At 44.4% G+C, this 19,215-nt stretch overlaps 1 protein-coding gene and 1 long non-coding RNA gene across 9 annotated transcripts in view; one reads left to right on the top strand and one right to left on the bottom strand.

The window, feature by feature from the left end:
• LOC110397932 overlaps positions 1 to 535 on the bottom strand; it is a 7,519-nt gene extending 6,984 nt beyond the window's left edge. Inside the window, exon 1 of one of the 3 annotated variants that reach the window (XR_002438091.1) lies at positions 429 to 535. This is a non-coding gene — a long non-coding RNA (uncharacterized LOC110397932). Of the gene's footprint in view, positions 1 to 114 lie in introns of all 3 variants that reach the window. The other 2 variants (XR_002438090.1, XR_002438088.1) reach the window with 2 other exon arrangements.
• The window catches only part of WDFY3 (WD repeat and FYVE domain containing 3), a 142,078-nt gene continuing 122,882 nt past the window's right edge, over positions 20 to 19,215 (top strand). For all 6 annotated transcript variants that reach the window (XM_021394984.1, XM_021394990.1, XM_021394987.1 and 3 more), the window contains exon 1: positions 20 to 38. The gene's annotated coding sequence lies outside the window, so the exon portion shown is untranslated. The remainder of the gene's footprint in view (positions 39 to 19,215) is intronic.

Genomic DNA, 19,215 nt, shown 5'->3' on the forward strand with positions numbered 1-19,215 from the left:
CCGGCCGCAGCGGCCCCGCGAGAGCTCGCCGCCTCCCGGTGAGTGCCCACCGCCCTCGGCCGGGCCCCGCCGCTTTGTCGCTCCGCCGCAGGCCCTGCCGTGTTGCGGGGGTACCGTGCGGGCTGGGGGGGGCGGCCCGGCAGGTGCCTTTGGCGGTCGATTACGGCTGTCGCGTTCTTTATTTTGCATGGATTTCCTTCCCGCGGCCCTTCTCACCGCGCGGGCCCCGCCGGAGCCCGGCCTGGTGGAGCCCTGAGGGAGCCCGACGGCCTTTGTTGTTCCCGGGGAGGAGAGGGCCGGGCCGGGCCGGGCCGGGCGGCCTTCCCGCAGGCACCTGCTGTGGGGGGCGGCCGGGCTCCGTCGTTCCTTTCGTCTCAGCGCAATTTATTTATTTCACCTGTGGTCTCCGACCCAGCGGCGGTGCTCACCTTGAGGGATGAGAGCTTTGGCTCCCAGCTGGGGCTGGGAATGTCTGTGTGGAGAGGGAGATGGAGGCAGGCGGCAGTGCAGAAGGGTAAATATGCTTATCTTTGGCTGTGGTTTCGTGAATGGCCTACCTGCTTTTTTCTATGTTTAACAAGAGTAACTCCCAGAAGGATTCTTCTGTGGACCTGTGAGTCCTGGGCTTGTTTTACTGGTTGGGTTTTGGTTAGTTGGCACTGTAGGTCTGTGTATACTAGAGCATTAAATTTCACCACGAAATATGGTAGGTTTCTTGTTAGGAAAGGTAGATGTTGCGTGTTGCGGTAGTAGGTGCAGTTGGCTAGCGCATTAGCTCAGCCTGAGCCGTGTGGCTGCCCTGTGCCCATGTATGCCTTGGTTACAGGTGTGTGACGCATCCCCAGGGACTGTTCTGCACAGAGATGGCCTCAGAGGGCTCCTGACCCCGGCAGCCCTGGAGCAGTTGTGTTGGGTTTCAGCCTCACAGACTCCCCCAGACCTGGGCTGGTTCTGCAGGGAGCTGGCCTGATGACATCGTGACACATTTTGGTGCATCTGTGGCATGTTTTGGTGCCAAGGCAGGTGTAACTCAAGCAGCGGCACCGTGGGGGTGGCTGTTTGCACGGTGTCCGTGAGTTGGTGTTTGTGCGATATTTCATGCGTCCTACAGCGTGTGAATACGCTTGTAGCATTCACAAACATGGAATGTGTTCATAGCTTCATGAGTTTGTCAATCACAATGAGACAAGCGACTCCTTCCCTGTGTTGTTAGGCTATAGATAGGCATGTTTATGAAGTAAAATACTTTGTAGAGGTCTCAGCTTTGGTGCTAGAAACATGCAGCCCTGTTAATATTGCATCTGCGCAGTGATCCTGGTAACAAAGTACGGGCAGTCCAGCTCCAGGTACAAGTTTGGGTCACAAGTGGTATTTCTGTGGTATGTGGTATGGATCTGTGTAGTTCAGTTGGAGCCAGCTCTGCAATACTGAATGCTGGGGACAGCAAAATATTTTGAGTAGAAGAATGCCTGAAATATCTGCAGTGCTAGAACAGACTCTCAGTGAGTGGTGTTCTTCGGTTTGGTATGTATTTGCTGGAAAGTGGACCTGTTTGTTTTTCCAGCTTGCCCAACTGTTTCAGGCTGCTAAGCTTGGAGTAAAAGTGTTGTGTGGCCGGGGTTATATTGTGGTTCTTAGCAAGCTGATAATTTATTCAATTCAAAGGGAAGCAAGTTAGGCACAGTGCTGCTGTGATATTTAATAGCTTCAGCATCCATTTAAAAATGTATTGCAGCATTTCCATCTCAAGATTTATGTGAGTTAGTCCTTCTGGTAGGTTATTTCCTCATTTGCAGCTATCTCACAGTGTTGTGTTGCATCACTGCAAGGGCAAACTTGCCTTCAAATCAGTAATGGGAAGTTGGTAAGTAAAAAGAAAAAATATTTCTTGTTATTTCCAGTCTGGAAATAACAACTGTAATTCAGAAACCTGCGTTGTTTCATGTTGTTACCTGAGTCAGCTGAGAAGGTACCCCAGCAGACTCCCTACGTAGCTCCGTGTTGCTGGAGCATGACTGCCAGAAATAGTGTATGCGGTACCAAGATCTTTGTGACATGCAGACGTTTGTTGCTGTAAAAAGATGTCAGCGACGTATTTCACACCTGCAAGCCTTAGTACATCTATTTCATAGTCTCCTTCCAGTGCTCAGTTGGATTTCTTAGAGTGTGGAAGACTTCTGGGGCGCGTACTGTGTGGAGACTGTGGCTGGACATTGGCTTCCTGTTGGAAGCACTCAAGGCTGTCATGAGGTTGTTTAGAAACTGTGGGGTCTGAGCGCGGTGTTTTGCCTCTGAAATGTTGATGTCAAACGTTTTGTTCTCTCGGGTCATGGGGGTTCACCTCAGTTTCTGAAAGTGTGCTGAGCAGAACTATGCAAAGAAAAGCAAATGGTTGGTCCCTCCTTGTTAAAGTGCTGCAGGGCAAATGTGCAGATGCTGATTGGCCGTTCTGTTCGTGTTTGTAAGGGATTTGAGGTTCCTATTGCAAAATACTGGAAATTTGGCTCAGCAGTGGTCTCTGACTTGCAGGACTTCCTGCTCTGAGGAAGTCTTATATCATTTGTCCAAAATAAACTGATTTTGGCGAGGAAGAGCAGGGCTACGATTTAATATGAGAAGCCACATATCTTGCTTCTAATTTACCCCTCAGTGCTCGTCTTTCTGATAGAATTGTGGAAGTCTCTTTTTGCAAAATGTTTCTGTAACAAAACTTGCATTTTGAAATGGTAAATTGAATCTATGTACATATGGGGAAATAAAACATTTGATATTTGCATGGTTTTGTATCAAAGCTTTTAGTTCACCGTTGTTCCAATTTTCCTTTTTTTTTTTTTTTTTTTGGTGTTGGTAGCTGTGTTGCTAACTGCAACTGAAATGTCCAGCTCATGACAAATAGTTGCGTTGTTACTTTCTTTGAATTGTTGGCGATGCTGATTTATTTTCAGAAAACACTTGCTTTGTTACGTAGGTATCCTGAAGGAACTGCAACAGGATGTCTCTTTAACTTAGTATTTTGTTTCCAAGTTTTCATCTTGGAATAAGCAGTTTCATTCATGTACCTGCTGTTCTCTTTTGCTGGAGACTTCACCTCCTGATGGTGGGCAGCTCGCACCTTGTCAGGGCTTTGTAGCAGAGGCAGGGCGTAGTTACCAGGTTCCTATGCACGCTGGTGTTGGCTGGCTGTCCCACAGGCAGTGCTGCCGCTTTCTGTGCTTCTGTCTCACTCTCGCGTTTTCAGATTTCTCTTCTGAGCAGGAATGTGTGATTGATACGACTCCTGCAAATGGTGCTGGTGTTTTGGGAGTCTTGAGTAATGACAGGGGACTTGCTTGTCTTGTATATAGATATATGTTTTTTTTTTTTTTATCCCTACTCATTGAGCAAAATGGAGGCCAGGGCAGTAGGACTGATCGTGTTGAAATTGGGGGAAATATTGTTTGACATTTAGGTGGAATTAGATTGTTCCAGTGAGAGCTAGACACCACCCTGTAGGCTCTTTTTCTTTTAAGGGAAAATGGTGTTGGTTGCTTTGTTCCTTCCAGTGTTTTGTCGGGGTCCTGTACAGGATTCAGCCTATCTTAAGCATGTAACTGCTAATGCTTTTGTTGTATCGCTGAATAGTAACAAATTTGCAGAATTGGCAGTCGCATGTCTAACAAGTATCTTCTAAAATTTCAAAAGCAGTGGAGCGCTGTTGTGCTAGGAGACAGTAAACTACATAAAATAAAGCGAACAGCAAGGTCATGCTGAGTTGTATGAAAGCACATGGCTTTACATTTTTGGGTGACCATTAAGGAATACATGAGAGAGAGATGGTGTGGGTACATTTCAATTATAGCAATGAGACATACATTAGGAGAATGTTTAATCTTAGACTTCTGCAAACACTGTTATTATTTACATGTGATGCACTGTGTTACAATGCAGTTATTACAAGGAACAAGCTTTGAGCAGCTTGGCCAACTCATTATGTAGACGATCATAAATTTGAAAACAAGTCAAAGAAGTGGATTTTCCAGATACTCTTATTTCATCTCTTTCTCACGTACTCTGGAGAAATTGCATATTACTCTAAAGTACGTAAGGGTTAAACCCAGACTTTTTCAGGCTGGGTGGGTATGTAGCAGTTGCATGCTTCTCTTAGCAAAGTCAGATGCTTTATAGCTTGATTTTGCCCACTGTATCTTTCTGACATGTTATTCTAGTGTCTTGGTAGTTGGTGAAAGAAGTTATTCCCTTTCTTGAACCACCCATTTCATTCCTAATGGCCATGCATGTGTGTTTGAGCTGCGTGGTGAGCTTTTTCAGAGTAGGGGGCGAATTTCAGTGCTTACCTCAAGGGGGCAAATTAGTAAATATGTAAGCACGGAACCTTCAGCACTGCCAGTGGCCAGCAGTTACATACTGGCTAGCAGTGAAATACAGCCCTGTGTTTTCCTTTGGCGTTCTCTAGAGTCTCTTGCTTTTGAAGCACTCAGAAGGTGGATGGGAGCTCTTGAGCCATGTGTTCTTTTGGCTTTGGCTTTCAGGGCTGGCATGATACACTGGGCATTACAGAGCAAAACTTTTTAATCCTTGGGTAGCTCGACCTGCCTTGTCTTGCTGTTACTTTTCTTCAGTATCACTCTGCCAGGTGGAGTTATGGTGCTTTACGTTCTTACGTTTCCAGATGTGTTCGTTACTTTCAAAGGAACTACTGTGAGATTTTTAAGATATCTTTGAAGCAAAGTGATTTGTTCTTTGTGAAGTAGCAGCTGATGATGTGTTTCTTCAGAAAGCGGACTGAATTTGAGTGCTGTTTTGAGAATTAGATGTCACTTGCTGCCCCCTGCTCTTTCTGAGAACCGAAACATAAACTGAACTATGTTAGAAAGGGAGAGAGTGTGTACACCATGGGCTTTCTAAAGTTTGTATTTGGCTATGTGGCACCATGAGTATATTCCTTACTTATATAATTTGATATTGTGGGAATAGAACAAGAAATTGCAGGGCTAAGAAAATCCCTGGGGTGTCCAGAAAGCATGTGGTGTTTAAAAAAAAAAAAAGAAAAAAGAAAAAAGCATACTAGGAGACTGCATGTGCTTTTCAGTGAAAAAGATGACAAAATATCGCCTTTGCCTGCGAAGAGAACTTTTAAACGAGAGTTTCCTAGTGATTGGATAATGGAAAATCCCAAAAGGAACAGGGATACCTGAGGGAAGGTAAAAACAGTCAAGAAGATGAATGAGATAGAAGCGTGCTTGTCACGATCAGTATCAGTCCCTGTCTGAGGTGCATCAGACTGCATGCAGTTCCATAGCTCGAGCGGTTTGCAGTAGGCGTGTTGCTGGTGGGCGCTCCGTTGGCCTTTGGCTCCATGTCACAGAGGCTTCTGCAGCGATGGGAATGTACTTCGTTCCTGGACCAGGCGTGCAGAGAACTGGGGAGGGCAGGTGTTGCGTGGAATTATTGCGCTGTGCTCAGAAATGATCTGCCTCCCCCCACCATGTTTGTCTGTTTGAATGCCGGAAGCTTTTGAAGCTTCATGGAGTGGGAGGGGGTGAGCTTTAATGGTCTGATCTGGGAACAGGAAAGAACGCTTTCATTGCAGGCTGACAATAATATAACAGCTGTCTGCTGCTCTTGTGCCAAGCCTCACCTCCATACCGTTCAGAATGCCATTTGTGGTCCTCGGCCTCCTCTCTGCAATTGCACTCTTGCCCGGATCAACTAACTACTAATGGCATTTTATGGAGGTCCTTGTGTCTTCACTTGTGAGCCGGGGCCAAGATCGAGGCCTGGCTTCCTATTTGCATGAGTGCACACAGAACAGAACGTTCCACATGGAAGAATGACAAACAGAGTAAATGGAGTGTGTTTCTTAATGTAAAACTTGGATGTTCTTGAGGTTGCTAGCCTAAGAGTTCTGCTGTCAGCATGCCGACCCTCAGTTGTGGTGGTTTGAAAGCCATTGCATAAATATATCTTACAGGTGTGGAATAAATTAATTTCCTTTTTGGCTTCTGAGCTTTGAGCTTGCAGTTTGCATGTTTTACCCACGACTGAGAGCTGAAACAGATTTGAAATATTCATGTGGCAAAATGCTAGGAGTTGCGTGTCACAACTGTTATGAGATTGAGATGGATATGATCAGAGCTGGCAGTGGCTTTGTTATCACTGTTTTCCTCTCTGACAAAGTAAATTCATTGTATTTCTGAGTTTCATTAGGTTTGCAGAAGAAAGGAAGCATCTCTTAACAGCCAGAAGTAAGCAGTTCTTATAAACAGGGAACAAAATGGGCATAGGATTAGGGTAGGTACCATAACACCATTGAGACACTGGCGCTTGAGTTAGGAGCCATGCAGCAGTGAGGTACAACAGAAGTGTACCAACAAAATCTCCATGGATACGATTGAAAAGGATGCCAGTTTCCTTGTTAGTTAGGTTTGCAAAAGTTTCCTTTCACTGCTCTGAGCATTTAGGATAAGCTTTTGAGTAACTCAAAACTCAGGTTTTGACTGGGTCCTGAGGGAATCCCTCCTTGAGCTTCTCAGTGTGCTGGAGTTGGAAGGTGCAGTAGCAGCACCTCTGGCTGACCGTAGCAATTTCTGGGGACAGAAGTACTTTGCTTTGTTTCTTCCTGGGAACATGACCGTATTTCCAGCAGTGTTGGAAAAATGAGGGAAAAAATGGATTCCTTGCTGCCTGCTAGAAATTCTTTGCAGTTTCTCTGGTGATAGCTGGCATAGCCCAAGTGATGAGTTACATATGTAAAGCTATCGGTTACATCTATAAGGCTATAATCTGGTTTTATTTCAGTAAAAGGTGTACATATGTGCTTCAGATGCACATGCGGATCTGAACGATTTATGTTTATTTTAATAAAGGGAAGCAGAGGAGGTGTTTATTTACAGTTCGTGTCCTCAGAAGAATGTTTTCCACCAAACTATGCGTGTCTTTAATATATGTATTTTTAAATGAGATGTGGAATGCATTCCTTCCATGTAGTTGCTGTTTCTCTGAAGTAGCTCAGATTCAGCGTGGTATGTACCAAGGTAAGGCCTGAGCTTCCTTTGGCACAGGCAGAATACATTTGGAAGGCAGACTTTCCCCGTCCTTCCTGCTCACGCTCTTTGACATCATTGTTTAGAAAAGGGGAGGAACAGGGCTGAACTCACAGCCTGTTTGTAGAGGCTCTCTGCAAAAACTTTAACTGGCAAGATATGAAGAGCGCAACGTGCAAGACTAAGCTTATCTCATTTGATTTTAAGAATGAAGTGAAAGTATTGTTAGTAGCTGTTTGTCTTGAGCGGAGTTTGGTTCAGGTCTGCGCTGTAGCTAACAGATCTGTGCTGTAGCTCTGTGCTGAGGGCTGTGGTGGAGAAGCAGGGACCCTGATGAGCTGTGCTCGTGTTTTGCCTTTGGTAGCGGTCCTTCTCTGAGCTCCGCTTTTGAGTGGGAAGGTGGGGAAGTTCCCGTGCCTCAGGCACTTCAGAGTCGTTGTCTGCTGGAATACATCTTTTGGGTTTGGTTCACTTCCCAGTAGCTCCGTGGCAATGATAATGAAGACAGTAAGATCCTTGGTTATGGGATGGATGATGGAAATAGTGGATATTGTAATGTAGCTGTTTGTCAAGGTGGGACCTGGACCTGATCTGAAGCTCTCCTTTGTGTGCTGGGAGTGAGTGGCTGTGAGCCACCTCTGTGCCTTCCCAGCAGGGGCTGATAGAAGCTCCCTGAAAGTCAGCACATTTGAAGGGCTCCTGCCTTCATCGAGGGGACTGCCGGTTGCTTTTGTGAACTTAAGCAAATTGGCAATACACAGTATATGTCCTTTGACCTGTTGACTTCACTTGTGGTATATGTTCAAGGGGATGAGCCCATGGTTAATCAGTAAGGGGCGAAGGGGACAGGAGCTCTGTTGGAAATACTCCAGTTTGACTGGAAGTTGGGTATTAACTTGAAAAATAGAAACAAGAACATCAACCAGAAGTTACGCTTGCTTTTCAAGGCACTGAGTGGCATCCGGATTAAAAAAACTCTCTGAAAACCCAGGTTTGTAGAAGAACTGCATTGCTCAGGATTTATGGATGGTTTTGGTAGTTCAGAAGGGAAAATAAAAAGCATAGTATGTGCACCGTGATGTTTTCATGTTAATGTATGGAAATACTTCAGCGGTTTCTGTAGACAAATAGCTTTGTGTACATGAATGGAAAATAGAGGCTTGATAAAGACCTTTATTCTTTCTGTTATTTTCTCAATACCAGAAGTATTGCTAGCATTTACATACACTGGACAAAAGGGATTTGTCTGCAGATACCTTGAAGAATTTTGTAAAAGTGTTTTGCCAAGAGTTCTTGTCCTTTTTCCTTTCACTCTCGTGTCAGTGGCTATTTACATGGCCTTGTCCAGTTTGCCCGTTAACAAGTAAAATCCTGCAACAAAAAGTAAAACTAGCAGAATAAATCTCTTCCCCCGCCTTCTTCTCCCCCCAGTTTCTTTGGTAATGACAGTTAAGTGTTTTTGTAGGAGCTGAGCAGAAAAGCAGTCTGGCAAACATGTTGCAGGACTTTAGAATACCCTTTTGAAGTCCGTCAGTTGATTGTAACACCGAGTGCTGGGTTAAAAAGTAAGCGTACTGTTCCCCTCCAGCTCTCTCATCAGCTGCTGTTAGAATAAAGCTTACGCAGACTGAACTGTGTCCAGAGAGAAGAATGGCATTTGCTTGCTTTAGTGCTCAGAAATACTCATTTCCAGGCTTTGCACATTGAGGAAATAACACGGCGTTGGCTAGCAGCGGTCTGTCGGCGGCCACCAGCAAGTGGTGTGAAGGATGGAGGGAGGAGAGCTTTTGTTGCTGGGGCGTGCAGTCGCTTGTCCGTAGGGAAGGCTGCTGCCTAAGCAACCCGTCTCCCCAACACATGAGAATTTATAGCTGTGTTTTTAAAGCTGTTGATTGGAGGTATGGCAGTGTTCTTTGCATCCAGCAGAAGAATAATGCTTTTCCTTAATTACAACAAACTCTGCAAGAGCGGTAGTGAGTTTTGTTACATATGTTTCTTCTGATTTATCTTTCCTACTTTCCATTTTCACTGTCTCCCTCTGCTGTGTGTGAACTGACAGTCAGAAGCAGGATACATCTGTATGTGATTTTGTGCACTGCCTTGATGCCATTTCTTTTTTCTTGCAGAGACATCCTGGTTGTCTCCTCTTCCCTCCCTTTTTTTATTTCTATGCTGAAGTATTTTGACGTCAGTGAGCTTCCCGCTCTCTTCTATCCTGTTTTATAACGAGCGTTGCCGTGATGGGATTCCAAGAACGTAATGGTATTTTGAACAGGGCTGGGAAGAAGATGGCTAAAACTGGACAGGGGTCTGGAGGCTTGTGCTGAAAATGCAATGCCGTCTCCAAAAGTGTTCCTCTTGGTAGTTTACTCTTACTTTCTGCTATTTGTTGTGTAAGGTCTCGGTCTGTATCTTGAAGTGTTTGGTGTACATCTTGAAGAATAACTAGCCCAGTGTAAGTTACAGCCTTTTCAATAAAAGAGGTGGAAAAGGGAGAGGGGTGAACCGAAGGACCAAGAACATCTAAGTTTCAGAGAAGGATCTGCCAATATGTGGCACCTTCACCTTGTCACTCCCTGCGGTGTCCCTTCCTAGCTGAAAACATCTGCCTTATGGAGGATCTGGTGCTTGTATGGATCTTGGATGATTGTAGTAGGTCTTACAGAAACGTAAGTGGTTGTTTTTCCACATAAACGGTACAACATCACTGGACTGCTCCTGACATTTTTTTAGCGGAATGGAAATGTCTTCTTCAGACATGCGGTATGAGTGCCTCTGTGCTGGGAGAACCTCCCATGGCTGGTGATCTGTCCCACTGGCTCGTTACCACTCTCCCGAGTCTAATTGCCAGAGTGAAAGAGAGTTTGCTTCCCTTCCAGGGCATGGTGTGATACCGTTGTCTGCTCGTTTCCAGAGCCCTGTGCTGTACTGATAACCGTTTGGATGCACAGAAGGAAACCCAATTACTTTTGACCTTTCTCTTGACCTTCAGTAATAAATGTACATCTTGGTGTTAAAAACAACACAAAAAACAACAACGAAAAGAAACCAATACCACCCATTAAAGTGATTGGTAGTCATTATTTGTATTTTAAGTGCCTTCTTCAGCTTTACGTCCTGCAAGAAGCGCAACCATCGGGTCTCTGAGAAGTCTGTCAGTGTTGCATGTGGAGTAATGTTTCTTGTCTGCTTTGGGCCTCCCCCTTTGACTGCTAGGGTCTGTGCTCTTTGCAGCCTGACCTCCTTCTTCCCATGCGCACAGCTGTGCATTTGGCTGTACTGAAACAGATGATGTTAGAGGGTGCCTTGTTCCTGAAGAGATCCGAAGAACTTTCTCCGTTAGCAGCCAGGTGTTGCTTATCTATCCGGTGTGTTGTTCACCCAGGTAGGCTAGTGGAGCGCGTGAATGGCTGCCTTCTGTCAGTTATTGTTTGTATTGGCTTATTGACCTGCTGTGCCTTTAATGTGATTAAAGGAAAGTTGCTGAGCTGATGATATCAGTGTAATGATGCTGAGCAGGATGCGCTTGCTTGGCTAGGTAATGGCTGTACCCATGTTAGGAGGCTGTGTTCATCTTAAGCCAAACAATTTAATGAAGAGGGGGAGATAGTAAATAGAAATGTCTTTTAGAAAGGAGTCCGTAAAATCTGGACGACAATAGCTTGTCTGAGCAGTAACGTTGTAGACACCTACAACTTGGTTTTGATTTTCTTTTCGGTTTCCGCTCTGCCGGCTGTATTGTCAGCAGGGCAGGGTGTGCTGGAGAGAAGCGGTGTGTGCTGAAGCAGCATTTGGAAGGCTCGTTCCCTTCTGACCCTGCGACAGAACTTGTGCTGCTGGCAGACGAGCGAGCTGAGGAAAATGGTGCTGAGGTGCAATGAAATCCACTTTCTCTCACCGTCTTTCAGTCCAGAAAATAGTAGTAGCTGGCCTGCCTGGGCTTGCGCCTAGGTTTTGACCCCTCCTCTTTCATCAGAGGAAAATGTTTTGGGATTTGGGAAAGGAACATTTGCTTTCCGCCTTTGATGCTGTTTGGTCTTCAGTCATCCAGAGTTGTTATTCCTGCTTCCGTTTCCTTCATCTCAGAGGTCACTGATGTCCTGCCCCTTGTTCGCTGCCCCTCTTGGGCCCATCTGGCCACACTGTTGAGTAATTACTCTCTCTCGCAGAGGAGGAGGTGCTGTCTGAACATACACCCTACTTATAGCAACATGATCAAAAGTTTTTCAGCTGCTTCCATGCGGTATGTAGATGTGTCTGGACAGGCAGGGTGAAGGGTTCTGCCAGCTTGCCACTAGTAGGAGAATCTTGTCTCTGCTCCACAGTTGGTGTTTCTCTTGCAGTACCAGCTCCTTATGTCTTATTTTGCCTTCCTTTTTTTTTTTTTTTTTTTTTTTTTTTTTTTTTGTTTTGGTCTGCTATTCCACTCTTGCAAAAATCGTTGCTTGTGACAGAGCAAGCAAGCAAAGGAGAGGGTGTGTTTGTGTGCTTGCATGCTGTTCTGCCAGAGCATTCATTTGTCCTTTATGCTGCTCTTCTGGTCATGATCTCAATTCTTTGGCCTTCCCATTGTACCCTTCAAATAAAACTCTTTTTTAAAAAACTTCACTGGATTTTCAAGAGATCAGTTTGTGATACAGTCTACTGGTCTTCAGTTTTAAAACACATACTCTGGACTAATGCCCAAGTACCGCTTGGAAAAAGATTACCACAGAGAATTCCTTCAGTGCCCTCCTGGAAATGCTTCGGAGCAGGCAAAATGCTCTAGAGAGCAGCATGGGGATGATGGACTGAGGCCCTGCCAAACACTCTTCTACCCCTCCTGCCCTTTGCCCTTTATTTTAAGTATGGAAATCTTACTCGTTATCACTAGACATCAAAGGGAAAATACAGCAAGCAATTAGATGTTGTTTGTTGGTTTTCTGAATTGCTTCAGATGATTTGAGCTTATCTAACTCTGGAATAGCATTGACATTCCAAATCACGTGTATATATATATATATATATACTTTTTTTCTAAGACTGAACTCTTTTGCTGTTATTCTTATTTCTGAGTATCCAAGGACAGATAAATTGTCATCAATACAGTAGTGGTAGAATCGAAGAATCTGGAGCCATTCCCTTTGGCTGGCAATCACTACGTTTAAAGAAGTTCTGCTTTATACAGGATGCAGAAGACTTGGTTTTGTTTCTGTGTGTTACTTCCCTAAATCTTCTAGATGGGGATGAGATGAGGATGGAAGTTTTGTTTATTTTGCTGTGCGGAGGAGTAATAGTTGAAACTTTACAAGTTTAGGCAACAGTGTGGTCATATTTGTGTTCTCATTAGATCAACACAGTAAGTTGGGGTGTCCTAGAGCATGCCGCTGACAAAAGCCCGGCACTGGTTTAAGGGGGAAAGCCAACAACTATCTATTATTATTATTATTGATCTATGCTAATGCTGCTTTTTTCTTTTTTTTTTTTAGAAGGTGATATTCCAAAACTGGATTTTAGGATTATAAAACAGAAATAATCAGGATTGAACATGTGCATTTGAGCTTCTAGTGAATTAAGTGAATTGATTTTTAGGACCTTTGTGTCTGCAGACATGTAGTCTGAATTCTCCTTCATGTCTTCTGGATGGATCTCCATTTATCCCTCTGGATGCTGAACTTGCCACCTCCCTTTTCTTTCTGTGTCATTTATAATTGCTTTGCTTACAATTTATTTGCTTTTTCAGTTTCTTCTCTTCTGTTCTACTCCTTTCTCCCCATCTCCCTTTGCAGAAAGAGATATTTTTAATTTACTTGGGAAGATTTCTTGGGACACAGACTCTTCTGACTTGGAGCACTTGAACGACTGTAATTGAAGAGAGGGTGCCCATACAGCCTTGAAAAGAAGTAATTGCCTTCCGAACATCCTTGATTCCTATTACCTTAGACTCTGGTTTCATGATCGTAATTCCAGAGAGCTATTTAATTGGAAAATATCAGCTGCAGAGCAGCCCTTGACACCTAAATAGTGAGTCATTGAAGCTGATGATCTTTCAGATGCGTACACTTATCTGTAAGTTGCATCTCTTTATGTAAACCACTTCCCTGTGGGTTAGGAAGTGGGTAACACGGCAGCATCAGAAGCTTAGCGCTGAGATTTCTGACTTGCTTGTTCTTTGATGTTAAGGTGTCTGTCCTATGACTAATTTACATACAGTGCCAGCTTCTGGAGTCCCAGAGCACTGCCGCTCCTGGCTTAGTAGGGATAGTGTCCCACTGTTATAGGTGTGGGCTGGAGTTGCTTTTCTCTTTGAATGAGTGAAGCAGGAGTCCTTGAGAGTGAGAAATGTTATCGTTGTTTGCCAAAGAGCCGTGAGGGGACTGCTAATCAGTTGGTGCAAGGGGCACGCGGTGCGAGCAGGTCTTTAACCAAGAGTCTGCGTTGGGGCGGAAGCATTAGCGAAGGTAAGTGGCTTATTTAATTCTGAGCCGAGACATTAGGTATAAAGCTGTGCTGCTTTGTAGCGTATTTGCAATAAGGGATTTTAAGGGTTGGATTATTGCTCTCTGCAGCAATCCATTATGCAAAGAAAAGCAAAGTTTTAAATGAGCTACAGCTGGTTGTGGTTGCTGGTGAATTGCCACCGACGTGATCACTGCCTCTGAAGCTGTAGCTGGCCAAGACACAGCTGTAGTGATTGCAATAGACTGCTATGGCAGAGAAGTGGTATGCTTTTGCTGTAATGTCCATTGCACACAAGCAGGAGATGTTTTGGAAGGGAAGAGAATTTAAAGAAATGGAATTATTTTGGTAGTCATGCTTGACTTCAACTTGCAAGCTGTTGGGTTTCAGAAGGAGCTGCTGAGCCACCTCCTGGGAGGGGCAGTGACCATCTTCTCCAGCTCATCTTTTGGGTTGTAGCAGAAAGCCAGGGGTGAGGTGCGAGAGCATCGCGGAGAACTCCTGTGAACGGGAAGGAGCCCTTTCTGCTGTGAGCAGTGTGTGGGCTGGAGGGAGAGGGAAGACAGCCCTTCCCTGAGCACTGAGCTGAAGCAAAATGAGGGCAGTTGAGCCAAACATACTGTCATAGTACAGCACAGTGACTCACCTCAAATGAACAATTTTAAGTTGACACGTGTTTTGGAACTGCAGGAGAGGAAGATTTACAGGCGTGACTTGTAGGAGGCAGCCGTACATTTAAAGAGACCATAGCTTAGCTTCCATTTGCACTTGCTCAGATGATGAGGTAGAAGTAGTGGGGAGGTGGAGATGCTGTGGCTGGAAGTGGGGTGGTCTCTGCGGTGGGTATTTCAGCAGTCCTTTTTTCTTTCATATCAGTTGTACTGTGTTCGTGGCTCCTCTTGTAGGGTGAACTCAAATAGCATCTGTGTCATTTGCCTGAGGCCCCTTTGGAATTCAAGAGTTGAGCAGAGAAGAGCAGGCCTTCACGTAGTTTCCCTTCTCTGAGTATCTTGTGTGTACAAAGTCAAGGCATTGGGGCTAGCATGTTTGGTGAAGCGGGGCTAGAAACTTCTCTATTTCCCTTTGCTGGAGATGAGTCTGTTCTCATCTGTTTACTTATTCAGAAGCTGACAGTCCAAAGTGGCTTGTGGGCAATGTGTTAAGTGTCTCGCTTTCTTCTCCAGTTCGTCTGTGCTGCCACTGGAGCACAGACTGTGGTATTCCCACCCCAAGGGGATCTACTGAATCCTGCCACTGCTGCTGGTAGTCGTCCTTGCTGAGCAGAGGCTATTTCTTGGGGTTGTAGCAATGAGCAGGCAAGCGAACGGTTGTGCTGTATTTGCACGGTCAGAGAATTCTGCAATATTCAGAGCACTAACGGGACTTAAAATAGCCTGGACAGCCATCTTGGCATCACTGCTGAGGGTTTTCATTTTTTTTGAAGTGCCATGGGGTCTCTGGATGGCTTTCAGTGTTTGGCGGCAATGACATCTATTTTCATATCGAAAGAAATTCAAGAATATTGCTGCATCATGTCTTTGCTGACTCTGCAGTGCAGCAGCGTTGGGCCGTGAGCCCAAATCACAGTGGGAAGATGTAAACCTCCTGACCCAGAGGTAGGAAGAACCAAATGGATGAGACTGAGAGCGGGGGAGAGACAAGTGGAGAAATGCAGGTTTTTGGAAGAGGAGGTAAAACTTCTGTTCTTGTGGTCCAAGACCTGAATGAGGGGGCTGTAGTTAGGGTAGAGTTATCTGTATTGATTCAATACTGGCAAGCTGCAAGTCAACTGCCCTTTAATCAGCATGCAGTGTGTTTGTGGTCTGTCACGCTTGAGTCAAACCTGCCTTTCCTTCCTTGTGCCATAGCACAGAACACAGGTCTGTGCAACGCGCAGCCACTCGGGAAAGCCTCCTCTGCTCATCTTAAGCAATGTAAGGTTCTTCTGTGGTTCTTTCGTCTCCATTTCTGGTAGGAATATGTTGCCACTTTTGCTGTAGGTATCTGCAAAATATCCAACTATAGAACTACAGGTGTTAGCACTTGAGGTTTCTTGGTGGCTTGTCTTCTATGTTCCGGAAGCCGCAGAATTCCTAAAGTTCCGCGGCGACAGCAGAGCTCTTGATTCCTGCAGCTTGGCCTTACGTGCAGCTTCCTGCAGCACGGATGTGTCTTGCGAGAGCAAGGCTAGAAAGGCCAGGTGGTAGATTCTTGTGGCTTGGCAGTGGTAACAGGACACGTTTTTAGGGAAAACAAGATGTTTTTTAGTTAGGAGTAACGTTAGGAATTAATAGTTTATGTTCGAGTAAGCTAAAAAAGTGGCATTTGAAACGAGAGGCTCTTGTCTGTAGTAGCATTTAACATGTGGCAATTCACTTACTTGCGCTGCGGGCTGAAAGGACGTTTTTTGTTGCTGATTTGTTTCCCTGATGAGGAGAGGGGCGGGCATTGTATAACCTCTCAGGCAGCAGTGATTATGCAACTGATGCTGTTGTTGTGGAGCACAAGTCCTTCCCAGTCCCTGGGCACCAGCTGCTGCTGTGCTGGATGATACTTGTTTTTTTTTTTTTTTTCTTTTAATCATCTTCTTCTCCCTCTTCCCCCCAACCCCTCCAGCCTGTTTCTTTCACAAACTTATTTTCTTTCTCATGCTGTTGGTTTCTACTCTCCCCAGTGTCTGTCAGGCAGCATCTCGTTTGTTTTTTCTTCAGTTCAGTGTGCTGCAAAATAAAGCTGCCCTTGTATATCATTCAAAGTGTGAAATGGGAAGAGAAATTGTAGTTTTTCATGAGAGCCAAAATTGCTTTGTTCTTTATGGACATCATTAGAAAGAAAAAACAAAAACAAAGCCGGGCATTTGCTTAGATCCGAATGAAATTTTGCTGCAAATGGCCTTTGCCTAAGTTAAGGTCAAAAGTTATGATTTCCTGTTCTCATGATATTAGCATAAAGTAAATATCTGGTGTTCTTTCATCCTTCAGAAGATGGGCCTGGGATAAATGTATTTCTGCTCCTCTTCCCACACGCTCCCCATGCACACATACGCTTTGGATCACCAAATAATTTACAGTTCTCCCGTGTATAAAATGAATCAGTTGTAAATCTCATTTTTTTTCCAGCCAAGTGGTCACAGTACAGTAATATATGCAATAGAATAATTACATACAGTAATACAATGAGTGCTTTGTAAAACTACTGTAAATCTTGCCTTATTTGCCCTTCATTTTCAGGTGTCAGTTTGATGTCGTGCTGTCTCTGTCTGAGGTTGCGCGAGGTTTCAGTGACCCCAGGTGGGTTCTTCTCATCTGTTTAAGCCTTCAGAAACGTGTGTGCCACACGGGACAGTGGGACCGGAGCCCATGGAAACCTGTCCTGCAGGTTTTGGTTACAGATAAACTGAGTATCCTCTGTGTGGTCCCAGTAGATGAGGTGGTTGATCTGTGATAGCATGTTTGTTGCTGAATTTCTTGTGTTTCCATAGCAAATGTGATCTATATCAGTCATAAATAGGCTCTAGCACTTAATGTCCGGTGCCAGGAAGCAATTTGGGCATCAAGTGTTTAAAATCCTTATTGAGTTGGTAAGTGTTTTGCTAAAGAAGCAATGCGAAAGATGCATTTTCTTGCTTAGTGTCTACGCTGGGGACTGAACGTTTGGGTAGAGATCTGTACAAGTGCTGTCTGTCATAGGAAACTGTCCCTTTGGCGTGAGCTGATTTTGTTGGAATTGCTTTTGTGAAAGCATGCTTCAGTCTGCTTTCGAGATACTGTATATGCAGAAGGTGTTCACTTTTGCACCTGAAAGAGTGGATTTGTGACAGGTATCCCAGTCTCTTTTGTTCATACCTCTACTTCCAGATTTTTCATGACAGGAACATTCATGCCTGGTTTCTATATTTTTGTTTCCCAAGTATAGCCTCACTCTGCTGTGCATATTCAATCCATTTTTGATGGTCACACTTGTCACTGGGTTATTGCATTGTTTCTGTAGCTGCTGAAGATCATTGGAGCTCAGACCTTGGCCCTGCAGTTCTGCTACCACAAGTGCGGTTGCATTATTTATTTATTTAATTAATGCAGCAATGGGAGGGATTTGGAAATCAATCTCTCACTAGCTAGCTCTGCTAGCACTTACAGACCTGCCACAAAGCACTTTGGAAAATGTGTTGCCACCCTGAACAAAGCATATTGTTGGCAAAAGTCTTTCATGATGTTTCCAGCTCACCAAAACAAATGCCTGAAGCACAGTGCAATGGAAGCTGGTACACACGAGTTCATTTGGTTTTGAGATGTGTGTCAGATACATTTGGAGGTAAAAACCTGCTTAGTTTGAGAACTTGCCTCAGAGCTTCACCAAAATCCAAACTAATGGCTATTTTTTAAGAACTTGAAGTTGAGTGTCTTGCTAGGAGTCTCTTTCTGCCTCGTTCACTGCAGGAGAGAAGATGATTATTTGAGTCAGGATGTTCCTATGGGGTTTTCTTTTTGCCTCCTGACACCTGCCTTGACATGTGGTCCTTGCGGTTGGTTCATTTGGTGGTAGGAGGTAGTTCTCCCCAAGAAGGTTTCAATCACTTTCTAGCAGTTTTGATAAATAAAGCAAAGTATACCTAACTTCTGGGGTGCAACTCTTTGGTCATGGTGGCGTATGTATTGAAATGTGATAAGGAATAAAAACTTTGAAGACTTTTTTCTTTAGTAGGTTCCAAAATAGTCAGCAGTTGAGCTAGAAATCTCAGAAATTGAGCAATTTAGGAGGAAGTGGTTTCTTGGTTGCTTTGGAGAGTGGTTGTTTTCTTTTTTTCTTTAAATCTGGGGGTTTCTTTGCCAAGCTGCTGTTGCCTACATCTCAGCTTCCCTTCTTGAGTCAGTGCACTGTTGAGTTAGTTACCGGAGGTTTTATTTTGTCAAAGACAATGGAAAGGGGCATTTCTACGTGAGTGACAGGTTGCAGATAGGGGTGAGCATCAGTTTGCAGTGGTGTAAGGGCGACGCTGGAGATGAGGAGCAGGTTACTTTACAGTCAAGACGACTCTTGGAGAATTCACAGCTCAGTCTGCAATGCCTCCTCCGTGGATTGCTGCTGGAATTTTGTACATCACCGACTACAAAAAACATATCCATAAAACGCCCATCTTCTTAAAAACAATTTAAAACTCGTGTCCATTGCACCTTCACTCTGTAGGAGTAAATCTAACCCGTGTTATCAGTTAAGTAGATGTGAAAATAATTTCTGTTAGAGTGGTATTTGATCACGCTATTTAAAACGGCTTTCCATTTCATATTTGCTCAGGAGCAAAACCAAAGCGGCCACGTTTCATCGCAAAAGCAGCAGAATCTTATTGCTGAAATTGATCTCTTTAGAGGAAGCAATTTCCCCTTGACTGAGACTTGTGTTGCAAGATGAAAATCTGTATTGTCCGAAAGCTGTTGAAAAGCTCACGGGCCCAGTATCTTGGTCAGGCTTAAAAATAGTACGAGCTCTAGTGACAGTCTAATACCAGAGTGAACCAGGAAGGTGCCGACATCAGTAAGCTCCATTACTTTTCTTCTGTGGTGTCTCTTGAGTTCTGATGAAATCGAGCTCATTTTGTGAATGCGGTTATTCTGTTAATTTGTGGTGTTCTGCAGTTTGTTTCCATATAGCGAGCTGAAAGAGTTACGGTAGCATTCTGAAAAGCCCAATTCCTTCAGAATAACAGCGCCCAGGGTTGGCTTTATTACGCTAATTTTAA

Source organism: Numida meleagris, chromosome 4 (genome assembly GCF_002078875.1).
Source record: "Numida meleagris isolate 19003 breed g44 Domestic line chromosome 4, NumMel1.0, whole genome shotgun sequence".
Taxonomy (NCBI): Eukaryota; Metazoa; Chordata; class Aves; order Galliformes; family Numididae; genus Numida; species Numida meleagris.